At 37.0% G+C, this 8,788-nt stretch overlaps 1 pseudogene; it reads left to right on the top strand.

Moving 5' to 3' along the window:
* Window positions 1–3,416: 3,416 nt before the first annotated feature.
* Window positions 3,417–4,421, top strand: LOC144451678 (ubiA prenyltransferase domain-containing protein 1 pseudogene; annotated as a pseudogene).
* The last annotated feature ends 4,367 nt before the right edge of the window (window positions 4,422–8,788 follow it).

Genomic DNA, 8,788 nt, shown 5'->3' with positions numbered 1-8,788 from the left:
CTGACCATGCTGACAACTTCATGGATGAACGCGGCCATCTTGATTTTAGGGACCGGTCAGTTGCTTCGGCCTGGGGGGGGGGGGTGGATTGATAGGGGTCACCCTGTTTTTGAAATTGGCATTAGGAGGTCATCCTGCTTTGAAAATTTTGAATGGGGTTGGTGTCATTGTGTTGTGTTTTTTTGGGGGGATTTTAATGGAAGAAAAAAAACATTTCTACAGTGGCATCACCTTGTCCGGACTGTGGTATTTTTTCTTGCCCCTGTTTCTTACTTTGATATTACTTCACCTGGAGTGACGCTCAAACACAAGTATACGATACATGTATTACCTACCACACTAGTTATAGAAAGTCATGTAAATACTTGGGTATTTCATAATCAATGGCCAATATATGCTCTACATAATCCAGTCTGGTCGATTAACCATTATGGAAGTGCTCATTTGCATTCTATAGTCAATTTTCCGGTTCCAAGATGCATTGCGCGAGAGGACGGCTTCTTGTTGTTACAGTTACTCTTGTTTTGTCTTTACTACGGTTGAAATAACATTTTTATCAGGAAATGATGGAAAGACATGTTGACCTCTTTGATTATGAGTGATTTTGTATAAGAAAGATTAAACATTATCAATGACAGAAAGGGATTTTATGGGTAACACAGGGCCAGGTACGGTCAAGTGACAACCACCATGACCATCCCCAGAGAAGCGCGTACATGGCTTTGTATGGATAGACGCGCAATGCATCTTGGAACCGGCAACAGGTCTATTTATTTTGATAACATTCAGATATATTCTGGTGTTTACCTAATATGTCTTGCCTATAAATACCTTGATAAAGAATCTACCTTTTACTGTGAAGGTGCTATGTCATGTGCTTGGCATTTTTTAAATAGATGTATTTTTTTCTCTGAATCATGTTTTTAAATTTTGCGATTTGTTATGTGCACACCGTTGAGAAATGTGTTTTTAATGGTCATTAAACAATAAATTATAATAATAATAATAACAATAATAATAATAATAATAATAATAATAATAATAATAATAATAATAATAATAATAATGATTATTATTATTATTATTATTATTATTAAACTTTTTTGAATATATATTTACGCTGTAGTCGCTATTATGCTATCCTACTATAAAGTATTTAGTCAAGCAGTCCACGATGAGTCAATATCAAATACCTGTCATGTAAATATGATATATAGGGGGTGGGGGTATCATGTTTTAGAATTAAGTGATACAGAGTCAGTCTGTTTTCTGTTTTACAGAGGGGGGGGGGGGTTCAGTGACTTTTCGTCGGCCAGATGGAACAATTAATCCATCTCACCGAGCCCCGCCGGAGACTCGACTGGTCCCTGTAGGACCTACTTGTTTACTTCAATCTCTCAGTGAATCAGCTTGCTTCCCCATTTTCGAACACGAATCTCGCAACGATGAAATGGATTTGGAGAGATTTCTTGGCGGCGACAGTATAGTAGGGAACCCTCCACGACACTCAGAGGTGAATATATTGGTACACAAAATTTCACGATTCACACAAGGAATTTAGGCCGTTGGTGGCGCTACAGTGTTCGCAACTGCATACTAAAACGTGGCAAAAACGTACCGTCAGCTGGCGCGATTCGGATGACCTATCATCCCGGTTGAAATACGAATGCTTCAAATGTCGCACATGTAATTGGTACATACCACTTGATAACAATGCTGTGCGCATATCCTATAGGTTTTTTTAAATATAATTTTGTTTCAATGTTGCATAATAAATTTTATGGTGAATATGTAAAATGTGTAATTGCTTTGGTACATATATCGATAATACAGCTCAGTACCCTATGTATAAACCTAAAGCCTGTTTTAAACAGGATAATTAATTATGTTTTGAAGTTAGGTTATATCTTAAGAATCCAAATTTCACAAATTACTTTAACTTTGTACTGACAAGGTTTAGGCATATTACAAGGCGCTATAAGCTTGCAATTCCATGAAAAATTTACATTCCATTTTCCAAATCTCTGGCAACCGAGTATATCATAGTCATGAATATGATGTGTCTGTTGAGTACATAAATGATGAGAGAGGGGCAACCGTATGTAGATATGGCAATACCACTGCTGTTATCATTGAGACACTGAGAGAGGGGCAACCGTATATATGACAATAACACTGCTGTTATCATTGAGACACTGAGAGAGGGGCAATCGTATATATGGCAATAACACTGCTGTTATCATTGAGACACTGAGAGAGGGGCAACCGTAGATATGGCAATAACACTGCTGTTATCATTGAGACACTGAGAGAGGGGCAACCGTATATATGGCAATAACACTGCTGTTAATCATTGAGACACTGAGAGAGGGGCAACCGTAGACATGGCAATAACACTACTGTTAATCATTGAGACACTGAGAGAGGGGCAACCGTATATATGGCAATAACACTGCTGTTAATCATTGAGACACTGAGAGAGGGGCAACCGTAGACATGGCAATAACACTGCTGTTAATCATTGAGACACTGAGAGAGGGGCAACCGTATATATGGCAATAACACTGCTGTTAATCTTTGAGACACTGAGAGGGGGGCAACCGTATATATGGCAATAACACTGCTGTTAATCATTGAGACACTGAGAAAGGGGCAACCGTATATATGGCAATAACACTGCTGTTATCATTGAGACACTGAGAGAGGGGCAACCGTATATATGGCAATAACACTGCTGTTATCATTGAGACACTGAGAGAGGGGCAACCGTATATATGGCAATAACACTGCTGTTATCATTGAGACACTGAGAGAGGGGCAACCGTATATATGGCAATAACACTGCTGTTATCATTGAGTCACTGAGAGAGGGGCAACCGTATATATGGCAATAACACTGCTGTAAATCATTGAGACACTGAGAGAGGGGCAACCGTATATATGGCAATAACACTGCTGTTAATCATTGAGACACTGAGAGAGGGGCAACCGTATATATGGCAATAACACTGCTGTAAATCATTGAGACACTGGTACATTCTCTATGTTATTATAATCAACCACTATTATGTTCTACATACTCTTTATCTTTTTTAGTCAATCGCTATTGTTTTATGCATATTCTTTATTTTTTTATGATCAAACACTACTTTATTATGCACACTCTTTATATTACCATAATAACGTAAAGAATATAATGCACATAATTAACCAGTGTCTGATTAGCGAAGTAGATAAAAATTTCTTTGGAGATCTTTGAACTAAACACACTTGTAGTGAGTACGATGAGATTTCAAAATGTTGTAGATTTGTTATTCATCAAATCTGAAAATTTACACAGCCTTTTCTATCTAAATCCAGATAAACTTTACGTAATACGTCGAATTGATCTACGGACTCGGTCACGAGATTTCAACATGGAAGTAACAAAGAGGCCGACTTTCCAGAATGGGGCGGCGAAACAGCAACCAAACGGAATTCAAACCACCACTGAAGAAGGACTAGTACTGTCTATGAAAACTGGAATCTGGTCGTATATCATCGCTTTACGACCATGGTCTCTGGGTGTATCGTTGATACCAGTAATGTTGGGGAACGTACTGGCCTACAAAACAAGTGGACAATTTAACTTGACCGTGTTCGTCGTTTCATGCTTTGCGCTTGTGTCTATACACGGTGCCGGTAACCTTGTCAACGCTTATTATGATTTTATCCGTGGAATTGACAGAGATCGCCGTCGACGTGGATGCACGCCGGTGTTGGTGGATGGACTGCTAAAACCTAGCGAAGTTGTTACGTTCGGAGCCGTTATGTACTCCTTTTCATGTGCATGTTTGCTTCTGATCACTATCTTATCAACAGCCAAGATGGAACAACTTGCTTTGATATTCTTTGGTGGCTTATCTAATTCTTTCCTCTACACGGGTAAGTGGAAATACCTCGCGTTGGGAGATGTGTCCGTTATGGTACATTTTGGTCCTGTGGCTGTGCTGTTCTCGTACTTGGCCCAATGTGGACAGGCTTCATACACCCCTATTCTATATGCTATACCTCTCGCTCTGAGCGCAGAGGCAATACTTCATAGCAACAACACAAGAAACTTGGAAGTTGATCAGGATGCCGGCGTCAAGACTATCGCTGTTCTCATTGGTCGAAGCGGGTCTCAGTACCTCTACGCACTACTCTTATTCGCACCCTACGTTATTTTCGCGGTGTTGGCCATGAATTTCTCCAAATGGTTTTTTCTACCTATGCCGACCGTCACGAAAGCGTTTAACTTAGAGAAAGACTTCAGGAACGGTAATTTCAAAGAACTTGCTTGGCATACAGTACAATTACATTTTGTAGTTGGAAATCTTTTCGTGGTAGCCTGCTTACTGACAGAGCCTAACAACCTCACAGGATTTCCAGGACTAGGCTGAGGCTATGAAAACAAAGGACAATGATAGTTTTGTCGACTGGGGCAGTGTCGTTTGACACACCTTTTTTTCAATTTCAACATAATTTCATACACACCATACTCACTGTAACGCCGACTAGCTGTAAAGACAGGTTTCATCTATATAAAAAAAGTCAACAACCAAATTCCACAGACTATTATGGGGGGGGGGGGGGGTTAAATATAATTTTAAACTTATTTACCTGAGTAATTTTCTTGTTTCTGTTTTAGACCAGTTCGAGACAATCAGTTTTCAAAATATCACAGATATATAGATATTAAAATATCAGGCATGGAAATCATGATGTGTTGTATTCGATTACGTTGTGTTGTGAGAATTCGATGTGTTTTGTTGTTATTTTTTATTTTTTACATAATACCTTACATTCATAACATTGCGCAGTTCTTTGTTGACTTTCATATTCGATGTATTGTATTGTATTGTATTGTATTGTATTGTATTGTATTGTATTGTATTGTATTGTATTGTATTGTATTGTATTGTATTGTATTGTATTGTATTGCATTGCATTGTATTGTATTGTATTGTATTGTATTGTATTGTATTGTATTGTAGCAAATGAAATGAATAGAAATAAATAAAAAGCATACGTAAATGAAATTACACAGGCAAGTAAAACGGTCGGGAAGTTGTAGGCATCCCCTAAAAAAATACTGTTTTAGTTTCGCCTTAAATATTTGTCTATTGTTTGTCTTTCTTACTGTTGTGGGCATTGAATTCCAAGTTTGGATAGCTGCATACTTAAAACTGTGTTGGCTAATTGACAAGTGTATTTTGGAATTGGAAGGTTATCATTGATTTTAGCTCTGATCGGATAGCTATGGGACAACAGGTTAGTAATGTAATGGTCGAGAGTGTGTAGATAGCGATTGTGTTTTAGGTCAAAGATGAACATGCAATTTTGAAGTTTACAGAGTTTATGGATGTCAAGGCTATTGAGTTGATTAAAGAGGGGGTAAAGTGGGCTTGCTAGTCACAGAAAGTTATAAGTCGAACCGTCTTCTTTTGTAGACGGAAAATGGCGTGGTCATGTTTGAAAGAGTCAGTTGTGCTAAAACGTTGTGAAGAACAACAGCAGAAACATCCTCACCAAGTTTCAGCCGCATGTAGTTTTTCAAGATATAAGGTTTTGACCAAAATTGACATTTTCAAACTTAATTTTAATAATCGCCATGGGATTATCATATTGTGAATACACATGAACTCATCCCCAGATGCATCCCATAAAATTTCATCAGAATAAACTCAGTTGTTTTGGAATTATAGATTTTTGACAAAAAAGACACATTTTCGACCTAATTTGCATATCACTGATGATAACATCATATTATGAATACTTTTTAATCTAAACACATCTTTGAACGCGCCCACCAAATTCAGCCGAATCTGTACAATAGTTTTGGAATTGTAGATTTTTGACAAAAAAGACATTTTTACCTCCCATAAAGTTAAGGGAGTGTATTGTTATACTATTGTCTGTGTGTCCGTATGTATGTATGTATGTATGTATGTATGTATGTATGTATGTATGTATGTATGTATGTATGTATGTATGTATGTATGTATGTATGTATGTATGTATGTATGTATGTATGTATGTATGTATGTATGTATGTATGTATGTATGTATGTATGTATGTATGTGTGTGTGTGTGTGTGTGTGTGTATGTATGTATGTATGTGTGTGCGTGTGTGCGCGCATCTGTCTGTCTGTCTGTCTGTCTGTCTGTTTGTCTGTCTGTCTGTCTGTGGACACGATATCTCAAAATCTACTAATGAAACTTGGTACACATCTTCCTTATGGTAACAACAAGAAATTATTAGATTTTGGTGAACACCCCAAGAATAATAATGACTAATTGTGCTAAGTAAAGCTTTACAGAAATTAGACTATATCTACAGAGTACACGTGCAAGCTTCACACTATATATTATTTTATACATACATTTGTGATACCAAAGCGCATCTGTTCTGAAAATATTTTTGATGTAGGTATTAGTTTTAATTAGTTATTTGCATATTTGGTAATTAGTTTAAAACTCTCGGTATGGTTTGTCTTATCTAATTTGAATATTGACCCACCATTTTACACACATTTCATATTGTGTTATGTTGGCCGTAAATAGATCGCATCAGCGAGCATAGCAATCTTGCTGGCGAAAAGGCCAAGATAAATCATACGGTCTCTTCACTATTTCATTCTCAATCAAAATTGAAAATATTGTTTGTACTTCGATAATTAGGAACACGTTTGCACTTCTGCGTTTGTGTTTGCCGTGTAAGATCTAGAAAAACCGACCCGAAATTTCCGGGGATCAAGTATGCGTCATCAAATCGCAGTATAAAAACCAGTATTCCTATAAATAATTCATAAATTGATTTTACTTGCACAAAAGAAGAGATGTCAGTTTAAGTTGACACTCTACACTACAGTATCTAAAATGTTGGACTCTATTGAAAGTTGCGTATTGACATTGGCCATAAATTCAACTCCGCACTATCCTTATGAAACCACATACTATGTGGGGAACAGCAGTCGGTATCCTGAGCTTCCGGTCCACTCTTGTCTAAAAGATTCATCAACGTTTTTCTTTCAAACAGCCATCCAGGCTCCTCTGAAATACCTTATCTCTTTCATGTAAATTTCCATTATTTGTATTACATTTCTATAGTTTTGTTATAAGTTAGTTGCTTTATATCAGACTTGTTTGATAACATCACCCAGAAGGAAAGCAACAAACAAGACAAATTATATGAAATTCAAAAGCAGTGTACTTTCAATATTCTGATTGAAAAGTCTGACGTGTACCGTACGACCTCTAACGGGTAGTGCTAACACCAATCAATAACTAAGTATGTAAGGAATGATTTGTAGGTGTGGTGTGTGTATTCAAGTTTAATCGACTTTTTGTTTACACAACTTTTAGAAGAAATTCCAAGGACAAATACTACTGTGGTTTACTTTCTGTTTTTACCTCGTCTTGGTTTTGTGTATACACAGATCGTCTGACTTCACCGGTATATTACGTTGTATTAGGGACCGGGCATTTTCAGTGACTGTGGGATGGGGGGGGGGGGCGGTGTTTTCGAGTTAAACATGGGTTTCTCAAACTGATACCGCAGCTCCGATGACCAAAGCCAAACATGAAAGTAACCCTCCCAGTAAAGACCACATTTTCCAAAATGCTCCCCCGTGTATATTTTTAACACACCCGTGTAAACGTTTAGCATTATATCATTTTGTGGGTCTTACTATAGCGTTAACACCATATGAAGATAATTGAATGTTTCTATTTATTAAGAGAATACATTACTTTTGGTATTTTTTAAAACTATGGAACACTTAGTTTCGTCAGGGTATCTCAGTACATAGCATAAATCCATAGGAGACTATAATTACTTGCAATTCTCTTTCTGTAAAAATTAGTCTGCTACAAATGTAGCAAAAGTTTGACAGAAAACGTCGCATAAACCAATTTTGATAATTCTACCTATGGTACATATACATGTTTGTGTTATACACTGCAGTAAAGGTGATGGAATAAAAATGTGAAGAATCAAAAGCAACTCTCTGTGCACTGTTATAATACCAATTTTACATTATTTTCAATGCTTTTATGCCGGCATCCGTTAACATATTCAAATGTAGCCAATAACATAATGGTTCTACAATTTCATTTAGAATAAGTTTTTTAAATCGAGAATGACAATTGGCCAATTCAATCACCAGTTATATTAGAACTGTCACCAATTATACCTGGTGCCAGTTTTGAAATAAATTAAAATGAAAGCTTGCCCTATCTCTAACCTAATACACAACTAGCCATCACCCTAATAGTAAATGTTTGAATTTCTTATTCGAGAAATATTGCATGAGTCACATTATGCGGAAATTACAGATGGGAGGGTAATTGTATAAAATATTGAAAAATCACAGGACTGGTGTTGTTCAGAGTCGTTTCACGGCACAAAATGACACTTACTTTGTCGTTTTCCAAAGCGACTCACACTTTAAGTTATATTTTCCGAAATGACCCCCTCACTTCAAGTGATGTTTTTCAAAATGACCCCCCCCCCCCCATCAAGAACACCGCTCCCCGCCGGTCAGTTAAAATGCCTGGTCCAATAAACATGAAACGGGTAACTAGTAGATCTTCTTACAGATGTTACATCGTTTTAAAAATTGGTGAATTAGGCCTAACAACAATATTGTGTGGTTCCTATTACGTTCAATTTTAGAATAGATGGGTAGGTCGATTTCTTTAATTATATATATATCATATGTGAGTGTCTAGTTCAGAAAGTTATGCTTCCCGTTTATTTTTCCA

The sequence above is a fragment of the Glandiceps talaboti genome, chromosome 21, assembly GCF_964340395.1.
Source record: "Glandiceps talaboti chromosome 21, keGlaTala1.1, whole genome shotgun sequence".
Lineage (NCBI taxonomy): Eukaryota > Metazoa > Hemichordata > Enteropneusta > Spengelidae > Glandiceps > Glandiceps talaboti.
The sequence above is the reverse complement of the archived record's forward strand: the minus strand, read 5'-3'. Positions and strand labels throughout refer to the sequence as shown.